Source organism: Ranitomeya variabilis, chromosome 2, assembly GCF_051348905.1.
Source record: "Ranitomeya variabilis isolate aRanVar5 chromosome 2, aRanVar5.hap1, whole genome shotgun sequence".
Taxonomy (NCBI): Eukaryota; Metazoa; Chordata; class Amphibia; order Anura; family Dendrobatidae; genus Ranitomeya; species Ranitomeya variabilis.
The window spans coordinates 92802551-92829816 of record NC_135233.1 but is presented as its reverse complement, the minus strand read 5'-3'; the positions used below and the strand labels follow the sequence as shown (position 1 = coordinate 92829816).

The following is a 27266-nucleotide window of genomic DNA, read 5'->3' as shown; positions in this document are numbered from 1 at the left end:
AACGTGCCTTGAGGAGCAAAATCATCTTCATGCATGACAATGCACCATCATGCTGCAAAGAATACCTCTGAGTCATTGGCTGCTATGGGCATAAAAGGAGATAAACTCATGGTGTGGCCACCATCTTCCCCTGTCCTCAACCCTATAGAGAACCTTTGGAGTATCATCAAACAAAAGATCTATGAGGGTGGGAGGCAGTTCACATCAAAGAAGGGTTCCTATGTTAACATGTAACTTGGCCTGTTAGGATGTTTTGGAGTTAAATAGCTTTTTTGTTCAGTGAATGTCACCTCCTAATGCTGCAAATTCTTCAAATGAGCATTTTCAGTTCTTTAAAACATATCAAATGTTTAGAAATTCTACTGTGCCTAATAATTTGGAACAGTGCATTTTGAGGTTTTATTCATTTTGGAGATTATACTGTTATCATTGGGAGGTTTCTTCAATAAAATTCGATGTATAATCTAACGGGTGATGACTTTTATTAGACTGACTGTCATGTGGACCGACCATTTAGGAAAATCCGAGAAAAATATCATTTGCATAATAATTTGGAACATAGTGTATGTGTGTTTTAGTGTTTTTTCCCGCAGAAAATGGCTGAAAAAATGCCAAAAATCCTGAACGTGTGCACATAGCCTTAAGGTTTCTGTATGATGGAGGCGGATGCCATACTGTATGTCAGTGTATACTGACTGCTGCAGGGAGTGTACAGGTGGTCTGCATACTACTGAATTATAGAATATAACTTTTTTTTTTTTTTCTCCTCCTGAGTTACTGCGATATTACACACTTGTACATAAATCTAGGCTTGTTGGTCAAGGGGGCGTGATTCTGAACTCTTCTTATTGGGGTCTTCATGAGCATCATACCCCTTAGAGTAAAAAGACTATCTGTATCCATTGGGCGTTTTACATTTGAAAACACAAAAGTACGTGAATCATGCTTTTATTATCTTATCTCAGTGTATATATTTTAACAATGGAAATGAATGGCCTACCTACGTCCTTGTATGTCATTCATTGAAATGCTCCCAGTCTGCACATCCGACCTGCCTGGAAAAAAAATGTAGATGTAGCTGTACCGGTTCACTGACTGACTTCAGAGCGAGATTACCAGGTGGAGGACACAGAGGTCAGGACTATATAGAGTAAATAGCTGAACTTTTCCTGGGATGTTTCTTCAGCTGCTGCTGGTTGGCTTCATGGGCCGCAGCAGCACTGGTCTGCTGGATGGAGGCTGTTAACCTTCAAGTGACCTTTAAGGCTGTTCTGCAAAGCTGTATTTCCATGCAGGGCAGGAATGTCCTCAGCACTAGGTGACATGTCACAGCTGTTAACCCTGTCCTCTGAATTTTAATTAACACTATAATTGTTTCTGGAATTAGATCTGATATTTTTTTTTTTTGTCATAGTTGGCATTTTATTTTAGTTTTCAAATTTAGTTTTTTGGCAAAATATTACAGATCCTTTATTGGACAGAGGAAAACGGTAAAAGACGTAAAAAGTCTGCAAGCGTTGTAGAAACCTGTGCTCCTGAACCAGCAGCTTTTTGCATAGATTCAGTGCAAAAATTCACACAAAAAAACACTTAAATTCTCTTTTCCATTCTTTTAAATTGAAAATCAGACTTATTGTGCACATGGTGCATTATGTTCCATTTTGTCCATTTTTAGACTGGTTTTCCTGCCTTTAAATCACTGCAAAATATGCAGTTTTGTCAGTTTTAGTTCTAGTTTCTGATTTATGTATTTGCCAAGTTTTTGGTGTGGAAAAGTGGCAAAAAAGCACCATTTTTTTTACACTCCATAGTATAATTAATGCTTTTAAAACCAGGCAGAAAATCTCATAAACAAAATGACATCAGAACAGGGTGGGGGAGAAAAAGCTTTTTTTAGAAGAAAAATTCAAACCTAAAAAAAAAGATTTAGCTGTAAAATCCATTTTAGATACACTTTGAAATGGATTAGTTGCTTATTCCATCAGAGTGAAAGGCCTCCTTCACAAATCTGTATAGAACACGTACGTGAAAAACCGCTAATGGTGCCATCTATCAGTGTTTTCCCCGTATGGATGAAGAAATAAATAACACAACTTCTTCTACACTTTGCAATGTTAAAGGGAAGGTGCCATAAAAAAAATTTTTTTTTCCAGCAATTGAAATAATGTAAAGAATTAAAGTTTACATTTTCTTAAAAAATATTATCATTTGTTTATAATTTAGTAAAATATGAAAAATAATTTAAAAAGGTTTGGCATTTCCACTTTTAAACACTACGGGGAGCAGCTACTGAAATTTGACAAAAACCTAGTGTACAATTAGCTCACATTACTGCACTGCAGTAAATATGGGCGGAGTCTGCTGACATGGCTGTGATGTCACTCATCCCCTTCTGGGTGTTTGCTAAGGGATATGAGAGCATGAGATTTAGGAACAGTGAGCAGCTATTTTGTTGGTGACTGCAAAGTTATACTAACAAGTAGATAGTTTCCAAGGATGGCAGGCAGCAAGGATTTTGGGAGATATATGGTGGAAGGAGCAGGGTGACAGCATCACAGAGTATTTCAGGAGAGCAGTGTGCTGGTCTATGGGGGGCACCCTGTTCAGTGCGCGGAGCATCCAGGGATTGTACGTAGAGCGCTGTCTTTTATACACATGGATGGGCCGTCGACCCACAGAAATCCAGGACACATTTCTGCTGATTGATGGCCTGTTCTGATCCAGACTTTGCATGCAAAGACCCCGTTCCCCTCCTCAGATCCTGTCCTGGCGATGTGTGAAAGCGAGGCCACAGGCGCAGTCTGGGGTGATGCTGGGAAGCAGCCTGAGGGGAAATGTAGCCATATAGTAACAATAAAATGAGACGCCTCTCTTCAGCTGCCTCACCAGCCCTCCCCTGACTGCACCTAACTGGAGATCATGCTGCCCCCTCTATTACCCCAGACCCGTGTGCAGGTGCTCAGCCAGAACCACCCTAGAATGGGTCCCCTTTCTGAAGATAATACTGCCTTAGTGTTCTCACATATTACCGCCATATAGATCATACATAATACCGTCAAATAGATCACACATAATGCCGCCATATAGATCACACATATCACCATAGTGTTCTCACATAATACCGCCATAGAGATCACACATTACCATAGTGTTCTCACATAATGCCGCCATATAGACCTCACATAATACCGCCATATAGATCACACACAATACCGCCATATAATTCTCACATAATACCGCCATATAGATCACACAATACCGCCATATACTTCTTACATAATACCGCCATATAGACATCACATAATACCGCCATATACTTCGCACATAATGCCGCCATATAGACCTCATAATACCGCCATATACTTCTCACATAATACCGCCATATAATTCTCACATAATACCGCCATATGCTTATCACATAATACCGCCATATAGATCACAATACCGCCATATACTTCTCACATAATACCGCCATATAGATCACAATACCGCCAAATACTTCTCACATAATGCCACCATATAGACCTCACATAATACCACCATATAGACCTCACATAATACCGCCATATAGACCTCACTTAATGCCGCCATATAGACCTCATAATACCGCCATATACTTCTCACATAATACCGCCATATAGACCTCACATAATACAGCCATATACTTCTCACATAATGCCACCATATAGACCTCACATAATACCGCCATATAGACCTCACATAATACCGCCATATAGACCTCACATAATACCGCCATATAGACCTCACATAATGCCGCTATATAGATCACACATGCCGTCAAATAATTCTCACATACTACCATATAGATCACACATACTGCCATATACTTCTCACATAATGCCGCCATATAGACCTCATAATACCGCCATATAGTTCTTACATAATGCCGCCATGTAGACCTCACATAATACCGCCATATAGATCACACATGCCGTCAAATAGTTCTCACATAATACCACTATACAGATCACACATACCGCCATATAGTTCTCACATAATACAGCCATATAGATCACACATAATGTAGATAAAATAGATCACACAATACTGTCAAATAGATCACACAATACTGTCATATAGTTCTCACATACCACCATGTAGATAACACATAATACAGTCAAATGCTTCTCACATAATACCGCCATATAGATCACACAATACTGCCATATAGTTCTCACATAATGCCGCCGTATAGCTCTCACATAATGCCGCCGTATAGTTCTCACATAATGCCGCCATATAGCTCTCACATAATGCCGCCGTATAGCTCTCACATAATGCCGCCGTATAGTTCTCACATAATGCCGCCATATGATCTGCACGATCAGCTCTATCCTCACCTACTGTATCCTCACCCATCCCTTGTAGATTGTGAGCCTTCGCGGGCAGGGTCCTCACTCCTCCTGTACCAGTTATGACTTGTATTGTTCAAGATTATTGTACTTGTTTTTATTATGTATACCCCTCCTCACTTGTAAAGCGCCATGGAATAAATGGCGCTATAACAATAAATAATAATAATAATAATAATATAGCTCTCACATAATGCCGCCGTATAGTTCTCACATAATGCCGCCGTATAGTTCTCACATAATGCCGCCGTATAGTTCTCACATAATGCCGCCGTATAGTTCTCACATAATGCCGCCATATAGTTAAGTATAGTATATAGCATAATAATAGTATAATATAGTATAGAGCATGATACGGGTAGCGTACTGATGCCATCCGTGTGCAGTATGTGTTTTTCTCGGACCCATGGACTTGTATTGGCCCTTGTCATCCCTGGCTGCTGGGAAAAAAATGGACAAATCTCCATGTGGTTTTTCATGGACACATGGTCCTTGGCATGTGTGCAGCCCCATAGGTTACAATGGGTATGTGTGCGATCTGCCCAAAAAGGACAAAAAAAGCAGCTTGTCACTTGCGTTTATGTAGAAAAAAAAACCCTCTTGCTTGACAACTCCAGCAATGTTCCATGTACAAAGTCTGGCAAAAAATGGCCAGAAACATCTGACCGCTGCATACGGCACGTCAGTAAACCACAACAAAGAAAGAACGGTGCATGAGAAAGTTCCCGTCTGCGGCCAGTAAGGTCTCCATCCTGTGAGGGGTCTGCTTAAAGTGTTCATTTTGCATTTGAAAGGCACAATAGTTCTAGCTGCCAAAACCGTGAAACCAGCCCATCAATCTGTTTCCTTGTAATGTATCGGAAAGCCTAAATCTAAGAATAAAAACCTTTAATTTGTCCGGGGACAAGGATGTGTCGGAAAACTTTGCCACTTGTTGGTTCAATAGAATAATGTCCAGAACGTGAGTACATGGAAGCCTAGTCCTCACCTGAAGGGCACGCTGTACTGTCTGCAAAGCCGGCTGTGGAAAATGAGGTGCATGACACAAAGGTTGAATTCCTTAGTTCCTTGCCAGGAAACGTCCACCTAAATTCTGCTTTACTCTGGATTAAACGCATTGTAATCAGATGAGATAAACTTGTCAGTTACTTCCCAATGACGGATAAACTGGCACCTAAAATTAGCCGGCATTTCAGACTTTTAGCCCATGATTAGCATTGGCAAGAGCTCATGCAAGTACCAAGTCTTTACAGTTCTAGAGCAATGGAGGACCGCTTTTAATGAGTTTACATCTGGCCCCCTAATATGGACCAACGGCTACTGGTCTTCCATGTTAATAAAGGAAACCACGCAGTGCATTGTTTGGGGGATGATGTTCCGGTATGATCTTGTACAATGAGACTGCATTATTCCACACTGATGGAAGAAAAAGTTTAATGACTGATCCAAAACCCTCTTGGCCATGTGTAATGAGCCCATCACATAGTACAAATGTATCTTTTTGATGTCCATTGAACAGAAGACAGTCTGCTGTGTTTGGTAACCTCTTTTTGACATACAGATCTAGTTGTTGTAATAATAGCCATGACCAACCACAGTGCAGTGATTTGTTTATGCACTCAGTAATACACTGCTCAAACAAATAATAGGCAACACTTAAAGGGAATCTGTCACCCCCAAAATTGAGGGTGAGGTAAGCCCACCGGCATCAGGAGCTTAACTACAGCATTCTGTAATGCTGTAGATAAGCCCCCGATGTATCCTAAAAGATGACAAAAAATGGTTAGATTATACTCACCCAAGGGCGGTCCTGCTGCTGGTCCGGCGCCTCCTATCTTCATCAGATGACGTCCTCTTCTGGTCTTCATGCTCCGGCGCAGGTGTACTTTGCCCTGTTGAGGGCAGAGCAAAGTACTGCAGTGCGCAGGCGCCGGGAAAGGTCAGAGAGGCCCGGCGCCTGCACACTGCAGTAATTTGCTCTGCCCTCAACAGGGCAGACAAAGTACGCATGCGCCAGAGCTGCAGAATGAAGACCAGAAGAGGACGTCATCTGATGAAGATAGAAGGCGCCGGACCCGGACCAGCAGCGGGACCGCCCCGGGTGAGTATAATCTAACCTTTTTTTTCTCATCTTTTAGGATACATGGGGGGCTTATCTACAGCATTACAGAATGCTGTAGATAAGCCCCTGATGCCGGTTGGCTTACCTCACCCTCGATTTTGGGGGTGACAGATTCCCTTTAAACAACACAATGTAACTCCCAAGTCAGTCACACGTCTGTGAAATCAACATGTCTAATTACAAAGCAACACTGTTTGTGAATCAATTCCTCCTGCTGTTGTGCAAATGGAACAGACAACAGGTAGAAATTATAGGCAATTAGCTACACAATCCCTATAAAGGAGTGGTTCTGCAAGGGGTGACCACAGACCATTTCTCAGTTCTCATCCTTTTTGGCAGTTGTTTTGGTCACTTTTGCATTTTGTCATTGCTCTCATCCTAGAGGTACAGTGGCATGAGGTGGTGTCTACAACCCACAAGTTGCTCAGGTAGTGATGCTCATTCTGGAGGGCAAATCAATGCGAGCTGTGGCGAGAAGGGTAGCTGTGTCTGTTAGCACAGTGTCCACAGCATGGAGCAGATACCAGGAGAAGTGGAGGGGGTCATAGAAGGGCAGTAACCCAGCATCAGGACTGGTACCTCCTCCTTACAGCCCAACACCGTGCAGGGCGATTGGCATTTGACAGAGAACAGGAAGATTTGTAGATCCGACATGGGCACCCTGTGCTCTTCACGGATGAGAGTAGGTTCACACTGACCACATGTGACAGTCTTGAGATGCCGTAGAGAACGTTCTACAGCCTGCAACATCGTCCAGCATGACCAGTTTAGCAGTGGGTCAGCCATGATGTGGGGAGGAATTTCTTTGGAGGCCTTCCATGCCCTCCATGTGCTACCCAGAGGTATTCTAACTGCCATTAGGTACTGGGATGAGATCCTGAAATGTTAGCATCATTGCCATCATCATGTAGGAACTGCCATGGCCTGGCCTGCCTGTTTTCCACACCTGAAAACAATTCAATTGAGAACATCTGGGACATCCTGTCTCATTCCATCCACCACGCTACGTTGCACCATAGACTGTCCAGGAGTTGACTGATAATCCATGTCTGGGAGGAATCCCTCAGGAGAACATCCGCTGCCTCAGGAGCATGCCCAGGCGTTGTAGGGAGGTCATACAGGCACGTTGAGGGCACACACAGTACTGAGCATCATTTCCTTGTCTTGAGGCATTTCCGCTGAAGTTGGATCAGTATTTTGATCTTTCACTTTGTGAGTATAATTCCAAATCCAGACCTCCATGGAATATTAATTTTGATTTACATTGATCATTTTTATGTTTTATTACTCTCAACGCATTCTACTATGTAGTGAATAATGATTTGCAACTGGAATATTTCATTCAGTGATATCTCGGATGTGGGATTTTAGTGTTCACTTTATTTTTTGGAGCAGTGTATAAACCATGAGGCCATTTATTTATTTTTTACATGATAATATTGTATACACAGCACAAAAACAGCCTTTTAGGGGAAACCACGTGAACCGGTCCTTTTATACGTCTTGGCCATGTTCTTGGCGCGCGATCACTGCACATTTACTGTTAGGTTATCCCCACATGTGTTGCAGCTGTCCAATAGCTGCGAGATATGTTTTGGCCTTGGTTGCCGCTGACCTCTCTGTGGCATGTCACCAATATGGACTAACTGCTCTACTGTAAAATGTTAAACAGCTGCCTCTCCGATATGTCTCGCCATTGCTGGCTTCTTCAGGGAAATGAGGCTGCAAAAAAAAAGCCTAATTTCCCTGAAGAAGCCAGCAATGGCGAAACATATCGGAGAGGCAGCTGTTTAACATTTTAGAGCAGTTAGTCGATATTGGTGACATATGCCATAGAGTGGTCCGCGGCCACCAAGCCTAAAACGCCATTGACATTAACAATTTATTGTCCGGTTACTTTTGATAGGCCTCATATGGGGAAATATTGAATAATATTTATCCTATTTCTAATCAGCCAGAGAAATTAATAAGAACATTGCAAGGGGAGGGATTGAATAATACCTACATCATTGTGAGATTGCTTATAAAAAAAAAAAAAAAAAAAAAAAAAAAAAAACTAAAAAGGAAAAATAATGCTTACCCCTGAATAATAGCCATCAGACATTTGAAATTGGGAGCAGCAATTTCATTGTGAGATGAGGAATTATATTCACCCCGAATGGCTATTACAGTAAGCTGGAACATTGCTGTCTAATATGGATTCTGTATTTTTAAACGAGCAATTTCACTATTATTGTTACAGTTTAATAAGTTACCGTATATACATATACTTGAGTATAAGCTGACCCCGAGTATAAGCCGGGTAAGTATTGTCCCCTCATTCCTATCCTGGTATGTTTGGCTCCCCCCGTCCTGTCCTGCTCTGTGTGGCTCCCCCTGTTGTATGCATGGCTCCCCCCGTCCCATCTTGTATGCAATGCTCATCTCTCTCCCCCCTCCCATCCTTGTAAGCATGGCTTCCCCGTCCCATCTTGTATGCATGGCCTTCCCCCGTGTCCCATCTTGTATGCATGGCTCGTCTCTCCCCCCCCCCCCCATCCTTGTATGCATTTCTCCCCTGTCCCATCTTGTATGCATGGCTCCCCCCGTCCCATCTTATATGCATTGCTCATCTCTCTCCCCCCCCCCCCTCCCATCCTTGTATGCATTTCTCCCCCCGTCCCATGTATGCATGGTTGGGCTCCACTAATCCTCCCCGTCCTTCTCCATCATACTCACCCTCCTCACACCGTCACCGTCGCTGAACATCCCTGTCCGGCGCGGCAGCTTCTTCCTGTGCTGAGCTCATTAAGGTGATGAATATGAGCTCCATGCCTGTGGGAGTGGAGTCGCATCCATATTCATGACCTTAATCAGCGGTACCACGTGAACGCTCAGCACAGGAAGAAGCTGTCACGCCAGGACAGAGATGCAGCGACGGAGGGTGAGTATTGATGTCTTCTGGAAGCCGGTGGCTGCAGCTGTCTCTGTGCTACAGCCGCCGGCTCCCCGCTCCACCTCCCCTGCCGGCTTTCTGGACCATGACTCCTGTATAAGCCGAGGGGGGCACTTTTAGCAAAAAAAATGCGCTGAAAATCTCGGCGTATATACGGTATATTTTATCTTAGAATCTTTAGATAGGGTCTTTTTGCCATTCGGCAACTTGTAAACTGTACATAAAGTGCAGCACAGATTCATCTCAACTAAAAGCCGAGATCCTTAGATCCCGAACAGAGCAGACATATAGGACATTTCATAACTTTCCCAAATTCTTATGAAAATATTTACAGCACATCCTGCATTGTACTACTGTACCCAATTTATTATATAGTTTAGGAGTTGGTTCACTTTATACCGACTGAGTCTGACTCAGACACCACCAAAATGGACTCCGACTTTTCAGCGTTTTTCACCCATTAAAAGTAATGGGTGGCGAAAAAAACGCTGTAACGCAGGTATCGGGTTTTGCTGTGTTTTGTGCCAAAACTTTATGAAGTAGAATGATTTTTTTTTTTTGGGTCACTAAACAATATCCGCATGCAAAAAAGACAAATGTAGCGTGACAAAAACGCAAGAAAAGACAAGCGAAACTTGGTGCTTTACTGACGAGAGCAGGTTTTGTTGTAGAAAGAAACGCCACGTGTGAACATAGCCTTACACATCAGCACTTGCAGCAGATATTTGTGCTGCAAATACGGAATGCGTGCACACACTTTTATAGTCAATAAAATAACTTTCTTCAAAGAACGTTCCCAGAATAATCCCATAAAAATCGTTCACCCATTGCCTGATGGTGTTGACCACGCGTGGCCAGTTTGAATGAGCCGTCCTCTTGGTGTTGACTTTAACCCTAGTGACGGAGCCAAATTTTTGAAATCTGACCAGTGTCACTTTATGTGGTAATAACTCTGGAACGCTTCAACAAATCCCAGTGAATTTGATAGTTTTTTTCGTGACACATTATACTTTATGATAATGATAAATCTAGGTCGATATGTTTTGTGTGTAGTTATACAAAATATCAGAAATTTAAGAAAAATGTAAAAAAATTAGCAATTTTCAAACTTTGAATGATTATCCCTTTAATCCAGATAGTCATACCACAGCAAAACATTAATAAATAACATTTCCCTCATGTCTGCTTTACATCCGCACCATTTATAAAATGTTCTTTTATTTTGTTAGCCTTTTAGGACGTTTAAAAATGTAGCAGTAATATTGGAAAGAGGTTTCCCCTCCTACCATAGCTGAGTGGTTCTCCAAAGTTGACCATATCTCTAGGCTCGAAGAATTGTCCAGTTGGGAAATGAATAGTCATGACCTGTACGTAAAGGTTTGGGCCCCTTGGAAAGAGTTACGAGCAAGCGAGGCCACTTAATTAAATTAAATTAAATTAATTAATTTGTTTTAATTTCACTTTTACCTCTCAATGTATGCCCACGGTGTTCTGAGTTATGACTGGTTGTATTTATACAGTTTTCATTTGTTATTGAACATGTCTCAGTGTTTAGTACCATTGCAGGTTGAACCAATTTTAATCCCCCCCCCTACCCCTACCCTTGATTTCTCCTTTGTTCTCTCTTCCCCTTCCCTTTACTTCAATCCTCCCACCCCTAAACCTTTTTTTTGCTTTCCCCTTCCCCTCCTCCCCTATATTGTTCCCACTCCCCACCTTCTACCAACGTAGTCACTAAATTTTGCTCTACTGACTTCGAGTATTCATGCTTATACTATGTGACATTTGTTCATTGTTTTTTCATTTATTCAAAAATAAAGAATTTACAAAAAATGTAGCAGTAATTTTTCATTTTTTCAAGGAAATTTACAAAATTTATTTTTTTAGGGACTTAGCCATGTTTGAAGTGCCTTTAGGGGTCTCATATATTTGGAAACCCCCAAAAGTGATGCCATTTTAAAAACAGCACCCCCTGACATATTGAAAACTGCTGTCAGGTAATTTATTAACCCTTCAGGTGCTTTTCAGGAATTAGTGCAAAGTGACATGACAGAAATGAAAATGTGCATTTTTACCACCTAAATGCCTCTAACTTCTGAACAGGTTACAACAGCCAGCAGACTCTTAGGGTGCGTGTCCACGTTCAGGATGGCCGGTGGCATCGCCGGAGCGGCGAAGCCGCTCGGCGCTAAGCCCCGCCCCCTTTCTGGGACTGGATGATGCCGGATGTGTTAACTGTACACATCCGGGATCATTGCACCCTCGCATAGCGCCCTGTGATATTACTTGCGGCGACGCAGCGTCGCCGCAGGTAGCACGGACATGCTGCGATCTGAAAAGACGCGCAGCATGTCCGGAGTCGCAGGGCCGACGCGTGCGTGTTTCCACGCATAGTGGACATGGGATTTCAAAAAATCCCCTCCACTATGCTGGAACATCTGGTTGCTGCGTGTTTGACGCTGCAGCTCTGCGCAGCATCAAACAAGCAGCGTTTACTGACCGTGGACACACACCCTTAGGCCGCTATTTGGTCATGAATTGCCAATTGCAAACATCAGGACCACAAAATCATGATCTGAGGGCACCAATTTGGATTAGGAGGAAGCCCCCACACTCTGTTAACCATTTATAATGATGTAGTCACTATTAAAAGCAGCATCTAAGGGGTTACACAGATTTGGACGGTGCCAACACTGATCGTGGCTGATGCAGCAAGTTGTGAGCTATAGTGTACAGCCGACAGCTGCTGGATTGTCACCTGTATGGGGGATGCTATTCTCTTATATCTCAGGTCAGTTAAAAGACTTATTGGCGGTCATTAAGGGGTTAAGGAAGAGTCCTATTTACAAAAAAAATAGATAAATAAAAAAAATAAATATTACAAACCCATCACCTAACTTTTTTTTTTTTTTTCCCCCACTTATCTATCCTATAAGCAAGCTCTGAAAATGTTGTCTCTGCGGTGCGTCAGCTGCACATTGTCATCGATGGATGGAGAGCCTGTGTGGTGACACATGAGTTACCAAAAGCTCTTAAACAATGGGTGCAATGTCTGGGGAAGAAACTCTGGAAAGGAGACTGTGTTATTTCAGCTGCCCCGTCACACAGAACACATAATTGCTCTGATTAGTCTTTAACACCTACTTCACACAGATGTATCCCAGTGCAGGAGCCATTTTGAGGTCTTATAATGAAAACTGAACATTTAGTGCACAAGAAAATTTGGGAACCCTAAAAAATGAAATGTTGATAAGGTCGTCCCCTTTCAGGAAACTTTCTGCTGTAAGCTTCGGTTGTACTAAAAATCAATCTTAGAATTACCGGTACTTTCCCTACCTGAAACCAGTGCTGGATCTGTACAAATGTCCTGGTCTGTTTTTTTTATCATCTCGACACCGCTGCAGACAATCACTGTGGTCAGCGACTGTGTATGCGGCACGAGAAAAGGAGCTCACAGATTTTCCTGAAGGAGACCTACTGTACTTTTTATGCAGTATGGAGTAATAAGGTGCCTGGCCGAGGTCCATACAGCGGTATGCCAGGCACTTGGAAACGCAACCCCATCAAGTTTGTTTGTCTCCCTCCTCGCCTAATTGTTTTTTTTTCCCTCAATATTTTTTTAACCTACCGTATTTTGTTTGAAGAAAATGCTTGGTGCTAACCAATATGGCGTGCTTTACCATGCCCTGCTATTCCATATCTACACCTTGTATTCTGAGATGTGTAGAGATGTGACCACCTCGTGAGTAGCTGTGAAGAAGACGACCATGTTGGTTTTCGTTAACTTTTCCCAACAGATCCAACAAAGAAACTGGTAAAGTGATTGAGAATACAAAATGACTGTTCAACCAAGCACAGTACTTTGTAAGTGACATAGCCCTAATGAAAATCATAGCATTAGTGTCCAAATGACAGTGAGTGGTCCTTTGGGAAAATATGCTGAGTCGCTTGGAGCACCCTCAATGTGGCCGATTAGAACAGTGCATCTTTGCCTAGTGGTTTTCCATCTATCTCTGCCCTCTTATAGCTCCTGTAACGCCAGAGCTGCCAGTGACTGAAGAGGGAGACTGAGATGGGCGACAAACAAGTAGTTGGGAAGGTGCACTGAACGGTCTGGCCATGCAGAAGGTGCACGGAGTGCCTCATTAGCATATTTCAGTAAAGAACACCTTTTGGAGAACACTGCAATGGATTTGTCCACGAAAAGAACAATTTTCATTACGGCTACAAGGTGCTTTGCTTGGTTTGAACACTCATTTTACACTCAGTCTCTTTAAAGGGTATATCTGGGACTTTAAAACAAATGTGCCTAATCACTAACGAGCTGGTAGTTGCTACCTACCGGCCTGTTGTGCCTGAAGCTGTCCTCTGCCGACACAGAGCAGTCACAGGCTTCCACTGAGGTCACGTCAGCAGGGCGGCAGTATCTCTTCCTGTTGAGAGGGCGGACTACTGGTGTCATGCTGATTGACAGCCTGCTCTCTGCCTAATTGGGGGAAGCCGGCTGTCAATCAGCATGACACCAGTAGTCCGCCCGGTCAACGGAAGAGAAACTGCTGCTCTATTGACAGGGAGCAGCTGAATCTCTGGCAGGAGCGGTCAGTGACCAGTGCTGGGTAAAACATTCAGGTAGTTGCCTCTGTTGTATTTTAAAGTCCCCTTTAAGTGCTCATGCACATGGCCGATTACCCCGGACGAGCACAATCTGTGGTTTTCATGGGTATTCTATGAGGCTGTGCACATGTCCAAAAAACGGAGACCTGTCCAATTTTTGATACGATTGTCGGACCAGTTTATAGGTCCGTTAGGAGCATCGGACTGCACTCGGATGACTTCTGGTTTTCACAGACTGACATAATGGAGGATGTGGAGAGACTCTGCCCCTCACCACTCTCCGTGTCCAAGAAAAACTGATGTCTCCCTGATCGAACATCAATCTCTGATCAAGATAAATCAGACTGATTTTTCGGATGCAGTTGAAGCTGTCGTGTGGCCCGACCCCAACAAGAGAGAAACTCAAGTACTAATACTTGGAAATCATCGCCAGTGTTGCTTGAGACGAGCGTCCTATAAACACAATGTAATGGGGAGGATATATGGGAAATCTAGAACTACTCTCCCACTGCAGAGATGGGAGACTTGGGGATTTTTGGGATCTTTTTACATTTCATATTAAGTTTCAAAGGCGTATTCATCTTTCAAAAGGGCAAAAACTCTTCCGTTGTCGTGTGATTTCCAGTATTACAAGGTCCGTTTTTCCAAAGCAGAAAATCAATATTTGGTATTTTTCATCCCAGCCAGGATATAAATGTGCTTTTTGCTGCAGCTGCTCTGTGTACATCAATATTACTCAGAGATAATGATCCTTCTGCAGAGATGTAATTGTTAAATCCAGTAATGCATCTGGCCGGCTTATGCACACGTTATAAATAAACCCGTATTACACGCCGTTCATTGCGCCACTCTTTCATGTTGCCATAGCCTTTAATTTCTCTCTGCAGTGACGCATGCCTCCATATTTTCTGCTCCGGGTGTTTGGGAACAAAGCTGGCAGCGCGGGGAGCTTTCTGTAATGCTTCACTAACAATGCGCCACAAATGGGTTTTTTTCCAGATCATCTTTTCTCTTGCTGGAAGCTTTGCACCGCCTGCAGTCCTGGGCGCCTTCCAAGCTGAAAGAGACACCATGGGGCTGGTTGGGCAAACTGGTCTGTAGGCTGCCGGTAATCTGCTAGAGGAGGCTGCTGATTGGCAGCTGAGGGTGATCATCCGCTGTTAGAGGACCAAAACAGAGTTTTTTTCCTGATTCATCAACGCCTTCCCACCTATATTTTTGTCTTGTGTGTTTTGAGCCTTTTTTTGTTCTCGTTTTCACGCGATTCATTGCGCTTTTTTTAAAAGTCCATTTATACATGCCACGTGCCCGCCTGTTTAATGATTAAGAAGTTTTGGAACATACCTGCTTCATCAATTGGTGCTTTTTAAAAAGGTGAAACATTTAGCGCAATTTTTCTCCAGTAACCCACCACCATTCCCCCAACCCGGTTTGTTTTTACCAACACGCCTAAGTTTGTTTCAATTCTTCCAACTTTGCTGCCAAATCGTGACTTTTTGCGTCAAGTCGCAAAAGCAGTTACAAAAAGTCAAAAAAGCAACTAATGCCACAAGACAAAAAAGGGAAAGTGACTTAAAAAAATGCAAAACAAAACTCAGCAAATGAGGGATCTGGGCCAAGGTGATTTTCCACAATTGGGTGTTTTTGGTTTTTGTCCACCTGAGAAGAGTCTAAAGTCCCTAATTTAAAACTTCCCTGTAAAGGGCAAATAGTGACCATTTGTATGGTGGTAACTGGTCACACATGGAACAGTGAAGCCGGGTTCATACAGACAAGTGTATGCAAAATCGTCGTTTTTTGTCCTAAGTTTTTTTTTTTTTTTTTAATTACATGAATTCCATCATTGCAAGTGTAAAACCGCTCATGTGGTCGTCGACCTTGGTTTATGTGCTAGCCATTTTGCGCTCATGGTGATCTATTTCCCGATATGACGCTGCCACCTCGTGCCGGCATTCTATATATCCATCGGGCATACATCTTGCAGGTTGTGGTGGACTGTATCCTGTCTTTCCGGCAACCATCCATGTCCAGTGTCTGACGCTATCCCTGCTGGCTGTGGTGGGATATTCCCGGTTCCCTGGTCTGTTAAACCCCTTTTTCTAATTGTTGCGGGTTCCCAGTCCCCACCAGTATCCCCTTCCTCGCTCTCCGCGCCATGCTGTGTAGGTGTACTATAATAATGTATCGGATACGGTGATGCTTTCCTCTTGTGTCCCGGGCTTTATTCTCGGTGAGAAAGCATGGTGGCTTACACTCCAGTCCTGGGCATTGTGTATTCAGGCAGTGAGGTCATTGTGGTAATTGCAGTTGTGCGAGTCATCGTCGTGTTGGAGCCTGTATCGTGGGAGCACAATCTGGTGACTCGGTTTCTATGTGATCTAGACTTCAATGATGTTGATCTAATGTGAGTACGTCACGGCGCTGGTAACTCAATCCCATGGGCTTATATCACAAAGGCTTCTTTAAAGGGAACCTGTCACCCCCAAAATCGAAGATGAGCTAAGCCCACCGGCATCAGGGGCTTATCTACAGCATTCTGTAATGCTGTATATAAGCCCCCGATGTATCCTGAAAGATGAGAAAGAGGTTAGATTATACTCACCTGGGGGGGCGGTCCGATCCGATGGGTGTTGTGGTCCGGTCCGGGGCCTCACATCTTCTTACGATGACGTCCTCTTCTTGTCTTCACGCTGCGGCTCCGGCGCAGGCGTACTTTGTTTGCTCTGTTGAGGGCAGAGCAAAGTACTGCACTGCGCAGGCGCCGGGTCTCTCTGACCTTTCCCGGTACCTGTGCACTGCAGTACTTTGCTCTGCCCTCAACAGGGCACATAAAGTACGCCTGCGCCGGAGCCGCAGCGTGAAGACAAGAAGAGGACGTCATCGTAAGAAGATGGGAGGCCCCGGACCGGACCGCAACGCCCACCGGAACAGAACCAGGACCGCCCCTGGGTGAGTATAACCTAACCTCTTTTTCTCATGTTTCAGGATACTTCGGGGCTTATCTACAGCATTCCAGAATGCTGTAGATAAGTCCCTGATGCTGGTGGGCTTAGCTCACCTTCGCTTTTTGGGGGTGACAGGTTCCCTTTAAATCTAAAATGGGGGTCCCTTTCAGATTTTTTTTTTTTTTTCCTTTGGCTTTTTATCTTAATGTCAGTTTTTAAAAAATCCATTAAAGTGGATATTGTGAATGTTTCCCCTGGAATTTTTTTTTTTTAATCAAAATAGGGATTCAGAATTAAGTCTTAACTTGTCTCTTGGGGTCTTACTGGTAGAAACAACAGCAATTCCTACAACATTGACCCTGTATTAAAGGGAATCTGTTATCAGGTGTTTGCTACGTTATCCGAGAGCGGCATAATGTAGGAAAAGAGACCCTGATTCCTGCAATCGCAACTGCTGCACCCAGTAAACGATCAGAGTTTTTAGATGAAGCAGAGCTCAGAAAGCTGCCCATATCAGGCTCTCTATGCACATTGTATATGCACAGTGAGCTGCTCATCGAAGGAGGGGCGTGGTCCGACTAGAAGGCACATGAGCTGTAGTCCAGGCAGTGATAATCTCTTGGTGATTAAACCTTCATTATAATTAAACGGTGCATAGCCTAATAAGTGACATATCGCTGAAATCTGTGTTTTAGCCTCTGTCTCCTGCTGTCTTCAGATTAATGCGCCTGTTCAAGATCCACTTTATTCATTCTCTTAGGGGCTGCCGGATAAAAGCCAAGTGCAGCGTTTGGATATTTTGCAATATTTTTGCAAGTGCCATAGACAGTGCAGGGAGGAGAGTGCAACATGCGCATTTCAGCTCTGTTCAAAACAGACCGAAACTTGGGATCGAGAATCACCTGGACCTTTAGGTGATAACATTCAATTCTGAGAATACCCCTTTCACCGTTATGATTTCTTATTGTATCTTTATTGTAGCCTGATGCAGAGCTCCAAATTACCTCCAAAAGCAATGAAGGGAACATGTTTGTCCCCTGTAGCTGCCAGTAGCATGAGCGTCGGGGTATGTTCACATGTAGCATATACGCAGCAGATTTACGGGCAGAAAAGCCAATGCGTATTATTGTGGTATGATTTTAATATTGGATTTCGTATTTTGCAATATGTAGGGTGAAATGAGGGAAATCTGACAAAATCCACGATGAGTCCACAACGGATCACGGACACGGTTGTTAATGGCACAGTCTGTATGGAATAAAATGGACGGGTATAGATTATTGTGCAGCCAAATATCTAAGGATATTGGTTTCGCCAGGAAAGGTTGCATCAGGGGCTTATTTACTAGTTTTCTCTTTTATGACCTTGCTTGTAAAATCTAAGCACACAGTACAAAGTGCTCAGCAGTGGGACTTGCTTTTTCCTTCCTATATGGATCGTTTCCAGTAGGTGGCAGCAGACCTCTGTGAATAATCCCGCACTGTTGCGGTGTAGTATATTACCGTGCTATAGTCATTTCCCTAGAAAGTTACTGCTAAACATTATTTTGAGGATGAAAAGTAAATCTTTGGCGTTGTGGAAGATCTGTACATCTGCAGCCAAAATCCAGTGAAAACACACATTTTTGTGGTTTCCAGTAGTGGTGTACTGGTATCTTGCAGGGTGTATGGAGTTACATCCTGAGTAGTAAACCATGATGAACGTGTCTGACATTCTTGTTCATTATATCATTGGGGGATTTTGTTTTGTGCTTTTTTTTTTTTCTTATTTACAGTAACCATTGTGTTTTTTTTTCTCATCTTTTTTGGTTTCTGGTACCTCATCTAATGACTTTCTCCTTTTAAAATGTTAACCCTTGCACTGTTATGTATCGAATTTCAGTATAATGGATTCTTGTGGCACATAAAATAATTTTTTATATTGTCAGTATTCCATTTGTGGCGCAGTTTAGTATGCTCTGATGCCCATATTGGCAGCATAGAGGCCGGAGTCTGTCGCCATCCTAATTTTACTGGATGGATCAGGTATACTCAAACGGATTGTTCAGAGGTTGCGGGTCTTATAGGAGCATTTGACTTATTAATGAGCCCCTCTAAGATGGATTTTGTAGCCCATGGATTGCTGGGGAACAACTTACTATGTGGTATCAGATTTTAAAAGCAAAAACATTATTTTGTGATACTCTGTCACACTAGGTCTATGCTGTATGTCCGTCTGCCACCCCGTGGTTGTCGTGTGAATTGCAGTCTATCAAGGCTGGCTTGTAATATTGTCACATGACGCTTGGAAAATTTATAGTAATATTGCTGTAGTCAATTAGCTGATTTCTGGGACATTGATTTTGTCCCTCTAAGTGTCTCAGTGCATGATAGGATGTGGCTTGCCATACAGGATGAACATGTAGTGATTCACGTGAAAAATGACATGCATTACAGCAGATATCATATTGCACGGAAATGTATTTATATTGGCATTTTAATTAATCTCCTGTGTTTTAGAGATCATAATGTAGAGGTAATGAGGCTGCCTTCACATGCACTGTACTTTTGTTTGTGTAAATAAAAAAAAAACTCTTTAAACTTCATGTGATTTTTAGAAGTATTTCTTTCAGGTCGGCTTTTTTTAATTACTATTATTCAAGCATTTCTTTCTTTCTTTTTTTTTTTTTCTCCAATGCCTATGGAAAAAATGGCTGAAAAAATCAATTTAACAGTGAAGCAAACTAGGACAATTAAAAGGTTTTTTTTTTATATTATGGTAATTTTCACCAAATATCTGGCTCCAGCATTTGATACAGAAAAAAATTCACAAAATAGAGCTGTTTCTTGAAAACCTTTTGTTACCCATAATTTGGGTGCATTTTAGCAGTTGTTCTAAGGACACAAGTCCCATGCCTATCGCGCGTCTATCAACCCATGTATAACATTTGTTAGTGTGGGGCCTAGAATCTGTGGTCTGGACATCACTGGCAGCCGAAGGTGCCCTCATTACCTCCATGCGATGGAGACCTTGGCGTATGCAAGGTGCACAATTTATAAACTAATAATTATAAAGTCGGTTACTCATTCCGAATGACGTCATCAGAGTTACTTTAGGAAAATGGCCGTTGTGGTTCTCCCAAAGTATCTTCCACTTCAAAAACTGCTGGTATGCCGGCGTCTAATAGACTGCGGGTGCACATACCTATAGGCCATGTTCACACGTTGCGTTTTTGCTGCATTTTTTTTTTTTGCAGGTAAAACCTGCTCTCTTGGCAGTGAAGAAGCTGTTTATAAAAAGCAGGTTTTTTAGGATCCCAAAGTTCAGCTTTGCTTCCACCACAGAAGCATGAACACAGGTCACCGATGCAAGACATATGTGAAACCATCCATCTTTGGAAAAAGGGCAATTTGATCAAATTATTTAGTGGAAAAAGATCTTTGTCTGAATGCATAATGACTATCCTGAACAAAAAAAGTTCACAAGTTCAAAAAAAAATACACAATTAAAGGGAACCTGTAACTCCCCCAGGCGTTTGTAACTAAAAGAGCCACATTGTGCAGCACTAATGCTGCATTCTGACAAGGTGGCTTTTAGTTCTTGGTGCTGTAACTGCAGAAATAATCGATTTTGCAATTTGTCCAAAATACCTTGAAACAGTCCCGGGGGCAGGTCTTTCCCCCCCAATACAGACGCAGCACCGCCGTCACTCATGCCCTCTTGGCACCTGGCGCCGCCTCCTCAGCGTTGTTTTCAACTGTCCCGGCACCTGCGCTGTTATCTTATGCCTTGGGCATGCGCAGTTAGCGCTGCCCGTCTGACATCATTTGATGTCTTGCTGACTGCGCCTGTGTGGCCGCGCTGCCCGAGATCCCGCCCCGCAGTGTGAATAAATCTCGATGCTGCATCTGCAATAGGGGCGGGGGGGGGGGGGGGAAAGACCTAGCCCCAGGACTGTTTCAAGGTATTTTGGACAAATTGCAAAATCGATTATTTCTGCAGTTACAGCACCAAGAGCTAAGAGAGCCACCTTATCAGAATGCAGCATTACTGCTGCACAAGGTGGCTCTTTTAGTTACAAACGCCTGGGGGGGGGGGGGTGACAGGTTCCCTTTAAAATGTATCAGTGGGGGGAGGTGAATTGGTAAAAAAATAGTTTACCGCTAGTTTCACATTTGCGGTTAAGTCCGCAGCGTATCGTCCGCAATAGCATGCAAAAACGCATGCAAACGTCTGGTAACGCAACATTTTTTTATCCGCACCAGCTTACACATGATGGTAAAAACCGCAGCGTTTGCATGCGTTTTTACATGTGTTTTTATGCGCATGCGTTTGATATCTCCAGGAGGGTTGCGCATGCGTTCCCATAGACAGTAATGCATTTTTTTGCCGCATTCCTTGCGCTAACAACCGCATACGTTTCTAGGCGGCAAATTGACGCCTCTAAAATTACTACATGTAGCGTTTACCGCGCCAAGCCGCAAACGACGAAACGACGCATGCGTCGTCAAACGCGGCAAAACGCAACCAATCGCAGACACCTGCGTCCCTAATGTTAAAGATGGGAATACACGACGCATGCGGAAAATTGCGGCACAAACGCTGCGGACACAACCGCAAATGTGAAACCAGCCTAAGACACTGGCAGTTTGTAGGACTTTGACACTATTGGTCAGCCCGTGAGTTGATCAGGTATTGTTCACTTTCACACCTTGGTCGGTCATTTGTTAACTTTTACACATCACTAATTTAATTAAACTGTGTTAATCCTAACTTCCATTCTCAGGTGAGGACACCAAGATATTATGGTATAAATTTGAGAAAATCACAAAAAGAAATGGGTTTCACATACTGCAGGTACAAATTGTACCTGCTTTTTTTTTATTATTTTTTTTTCTCTAAAACCACAGCAAAACCTGATCCCTGCTTTTTTCCACTTACTTGTTGCTTTCTATGGGTGAAAAAGTGCCAAAGTGACCTGCTGCAGTTTTCAAAAACTCAGCAGTTTTCCAATTCAGTCAGGGAAAAAAACTGTGTGTGTGCATGAGATTTCTGAAACCTCATGGCTTTTGCTGGTACTGTAAAACGCAGCTTTAAGTTTCCATAAATGCAGCAAAAACCCAACGTGTGAAAATAGCCTATGGTTATGCTTCTGTACTTCACCTTGTCTCCATTCTGCGGCGAGCGCACCCTCTGAAGGGTTATTCCCATCTTCAGAAATGGTTATTGTTGAATAACGCTTGCAAATACAAATAATTTGGCAAATTACTGGTTATTTAAATTTTCAGCCATTCTTCAGATATTAACATTTTATTTTTTGCTTCCAGCTCGTCTTGCAAACCGACCATCGCTGCGGAACATGTGCAGTTCTTTTTAACATTTGATCTTGTTAACACTGTTTTGAAGCCGGCAAGGATCGCTGAAGCGTATTGTTTCTGCCTAAGGCTAGCTAGCAGCGGCGGTCGGTCTCCTAGGCAATGTACTGTAAGCAAAGGAATAAAAAAAAGTGCTAAAATCACAACAACAGCTGCACATTTTAATAAGTAAATTGGAAAGGTTCTTGTATTTTTAAGCACTATCCGACTATATCCATCTGGGAAGATGGGAATAACCCTTTATTGGGTTTATGGCAGCTATTATTTCCACTCGCACGCTTTACAACATGTGATAGAGTATTATGGCCGGATAAACACGAGATATCAATACGTCTTCTCTACAGTCATAGTTGTATACACAATTATACATAGCTGGAGCTGGGATCATTCAGTTGCATTGTGATAGGTGATCTTTGAGGTCGTTCCTGTTGGCGTGGTCCAGACAAGTGTAAGGGCTCATTCACACATCAATGTTTTGTTGATTTTTTTTTTTTGTATGTAGACAAAAAAAGTCTGCATTTCATCATCCTTTATTATCAGTTTGGTCAGTGGGTCAGTTTTACCATCAGTGTGGTCAGAGTTTCATCAGTCTTTCGCAGAAGAAAAATCTGAGCTGTTGGAGGGTTCTCAGGCTTCAGCTATAAACAAGTCCTTGAAAAACGTACAACACGCAGATGGCAGCCCAGTCCTTTCCAATTTATATTTTTTTCCCACTGATATATAGACTTGCATTGTGAGTTTGGTCTGAAGCTTGGGTCAATATTGGACAAGTGACTAGTCAGCCCAAGTAAAGCAACATGTGAGGCTGCCGTCACACTAGCTGTATTTGGTCAGTATTTTACCTCAGTATTTGTAAGCCCAAACCAGGAGTGGAGCAATTAGAGGAAAAGTGTAATAGAAACATATGTAATAGAAACATATGCACCACTTCTGCATTTATCACCTACTCCTGGTTTTGGCTTACAAATACTGAGGTAAAATACTGACCAAATACTGCTAGTGTGACGGCAGTCTAAGCTGCCTCATAGACTGTCACAGGTACGAGTGCTACCACTGATGGCAGTCTTATGAGGAAAACGGACACCTGAATGAGACTTTACTGTCAGACTGTGACCAAACTACACCATCCTGTCTTGTAAGGACATGCCATAACCAGCGAAGAGTGGTGATCGCGCTGCTAGGACCACCCATGATTCGCAAAGCGAAGGGAACACCAACAGTCAATCTCATTTAGATGACACCACCATTTTTTCAGTTCCAAAGATCACCAAAAACTCATCGTGGGAAGACCTCAGTATTTGTAAGCCAAAACCAGGAGTGGAACAATCAGAGGAAACATATAATAGAAACACGTCACTGCTTCTGGATTTTTCTCCCACTTCTGGTTTTTGCTTACAAATACTGAGGTAAAATACTGACCAAATATTGAACACTACAACTGAAGAATGATGAAATGGGATTCCTCACTACAGTACACTTTTTTTTTTTTTTTTTTTCCCCTCGCTATTCTAGAGTCCATTCACACAGTCCTGTTCACCTCTCTAATAATAATTTTTGTATTTTTATTTTTTAGAATGTGTTATAAATACTAACCGGCAGGTAGTTGCTAACTCTCTGCCTGTTGTCTGATGCCGATCTCTGTGGTCGCGGACTGCTCCTGCAGGTGACTCAGTGGCTTCTGTCGATAGCCGGCAGGAGCAGTCTGCAGTCATTAGGAGCCCGTGTGTGCCGGATACCACAGATAAGGGCAACTATCTGCCTGTTTTTATGCCCATAGTTAAAAATAAAAAGTCCTGGAGAACCTCTTTGGAGATTCTTCTAGATTCTTGAGTCAGTGTTGCTTTCAGAGGTTTTGTAGAATCTGACTACGATATTTTGTCAGTAGCTTCTGCTCTTCAGAAGATATTTTGCACGGTATAAAATAATTTGTATCTTCTCTACTTTTATCAGCGGTTTAATAAATCAATTTTAGAATGAGCTCAAGGCCGAATTCTCGTGGGGTCGGTGTCTTGTGCTCCTCTGTTCCTGGATCAATAACTGCTTCTCTCATCCTGGGTGGAGTAGATGATAATGGACGCTGTCCAGTATTTTGCATGGTCTGCTGAATATGACTTCAGTGGAAATATAGCTGATGTAGTCTCTTCCAAACGTCGTATGTAAATGTTTCCATCATTGCTACAGTGCAAAATGGAAGATCATTTCCTTTACACTATTGACTTTTTATGTGGTAAGGTGGTTGTTCTGTAAGGCAGGGGCGATATCCGGGACATTATGTTATGGCCACAATTACACCCTTTTACGTGGTTCCCTGAAAGTGCCCACATGAAGCCGAAATCTTGCCTCTGTCCATTTGACCTTTTAGATCATCTAGAGGGGGCTGCACTACTTGCGTCCCCTTTCTGTGACCCAAATTAGAGGTTACAGGTTACATTATTGGGCGACTGCTGCAGGGATATTTATTGGCACATCCGGTTTCCCTGGGTGGAGAGGGAGGGTTGGAGAAGTCATACTCGGAGGAGATCACCAAACCGGCTTCAGTTCAGAGAATCCTATTGGAAAAATGTCACAAAAAGCGCTTACGACAAATGCCGCATGTCAACACTTTGTGTGTCGTGAATTTGACATCTTACTATAGATAAAGTAACAAGTGGCCATAATAAAACCGTTTAAAAAACATCAACGAAAACTTATCGAAAGCTGAAAAACTGTGTGATTCCAGCCGAATAAAGCTTTATATTTGTAATGTAGAAATAATGAGTGAGATTGTGAAGATCGCCTCCTGTACACTAGGGAAATACGTGGACGTGGCTTCTTCCCGTGGTACCGAACTGTCTCCAGGCAGCAGAAAAGTCGCTGATGTCAGCCCATTATTTTGTGAAGGGTGAGAATGCAGAGAGGTTTGGGATAATTGGTTTTAAGGAAGAGAATTATTTTTTCCCCTCCCGTAAAGCGCACTCGAATCACCATGACAATAATGTATCGGGGAAGTTGACTCTTGACGTTGGACACAATGGACGTCCTGTGCCCGGCATTGTCTCCCGTTGTCTTTATTCAATGTATATAGGTATAGGCGAGTTACTAGATGCAGAACGGAGGTCAGTGACACGTCTGTAAACATGCACTTACATTTCCAAAGATATTCTTGAGTTGTGTGACATTCATGAAAAGCCATTTCCTGAGACTCACAAAAAAGCTGTGACATTGTGCAAGCTGTAAATCTGCGGCTCCTGCCAGTCCTGTGGCTGTAAAGAAAAGGTCTCACAATTGCCGCTTTCTTGTGTGGGGCTTGGCACAGAGACTAATGTGTTTTCCCAGAAACCTTTCAGGTTGCGTTGGCACCAGCATTATTGTAGAAGAGGAGTAGGCGATTTACATTAATTTATTCTTCATTTCATAGCGGAGTTACATTTCTGTGCAGGAAATGAATTGATGAAATCTGAAAATGTAAAAAATATCACTCAACGGGTAACTCCATCAGCTATTCTCTTGGAGAATTTGTGAACAATCTGGCAAATTTCAAAATATAGAGTGAGCATGGATTCAGATATTAGGAGGTATGCTGATGTGCCCAAACAGCAGCTGGTGAAGGGCCTGACACTTTTTCCAATGTGTTTACTTGGCACTAAAGTGAAGCCCTCAAATTTCTTAAAACCTCTAACACTTTTACCCATTGAAAATGGTGGGAGATATACTTTTTGAATTTTTTTTAATATTTTGATGGCGAATTAAATCTTTAATCTATAGCAACAGGGAAAAAAAGGGCAGCTGTAAAAAAAACACCACACAGTGGGGACACTATAGCCACTCCCCTTACGCCTTGATTGACAGCCAGCTCTATACACACACGCTGCGGAGCTGGAAAGTGTCGAAGTGATTAGAGCTCTAACTGTAACCACTCCTGCACCATCCTGGAAATGAGCGGCTGCAGGGATAACATAATTTTCTCCATGTAGCTGCACTTCTATGTAAGGAAAACAAACCTGATTTAAATCCTCTTTACGTGCAGATTACCACTGTATCTAAATACCACTATATTTGCAGGTAAAGAGATTTTTTGGAGGTGCCCGGTTCCCTTTTATAGATGACTTCAGTATTTCATGTGGGGAAAAATGGCAAGGAACGTGCGTACCATGTCAGATTTCTTTTGCTATTACATGGTTCTTTCAATTTCCTTTTCTACATGGAAACATTTGGGTAATATTGCATGTTTTGGGCCTAAAAAAAGTATAACCAATAAGTTTTGAAACCATTTTGTTTTTAAATTTTATGTTATAAATGGGACATTATAGTATCAAATCAATACTAGGTTATCTCCACACCAGACAGAAATTCCGTGGTAAAAAAAAATTGGCAAAAATTGGTACAGATTTTGTCGGTTTTATTGCAAAACTTCTAATTCCACCTTTCACATTAGATATGGGAATATTTCCAGCCTAAATGTATATATTTTGCAGGGTGTAGATGAGACTTCATAAAAGACCCCCCTGTACAAGAACAGTATATGGGCCCTTTTCAGGCTAATTGCTCACCATAATGCAGAATTCCACATGCTTTGGCTTCCCTATTGGGCCCCTGTATCAATGGTATGGTATGTTCTACCCTGACGCAGGACCCTTATGCTACCATAAAGGGGTGGTAGCAAGTTTGAAAGTTACTACCCATCCATAAGATCCCATGTGAATGTAGTGGAGGTTGTGCTTGTTCACCTCTGTTGGGTATAGTCTCCACGGGGCAACTGTAGACGGCAGAGTACAGCACTTTACAAACTCTAGGAGTCCCAAACAGGATAAATGGAGCAGAGCTGCATAGGCTCGACCTCCACTCCTCCTCAGAACCCCATTCTCAGGATTGATGGGAGTCCCATCAGTCGGGGAAGATATTCCCCCATCTTATTGGTGTAACAAAGGATAGCCAATCTCATTA

General features: G+C 42.7%; 1 protein-coding gene across 1 annotated transcript in view; it reads left to right on the top strand.

Moving 5' to 3' along the window:
- SPTBN1 (spectrin beta, non-erythrocytic 1) overlaps positions 1-27266 on the top strand; it is a 205977-nt gene that overhangs the window by 35485 nt on the left and 143226 nt on the right. The gene's annotated exons all lie outside the window — the stretch shown is intronic.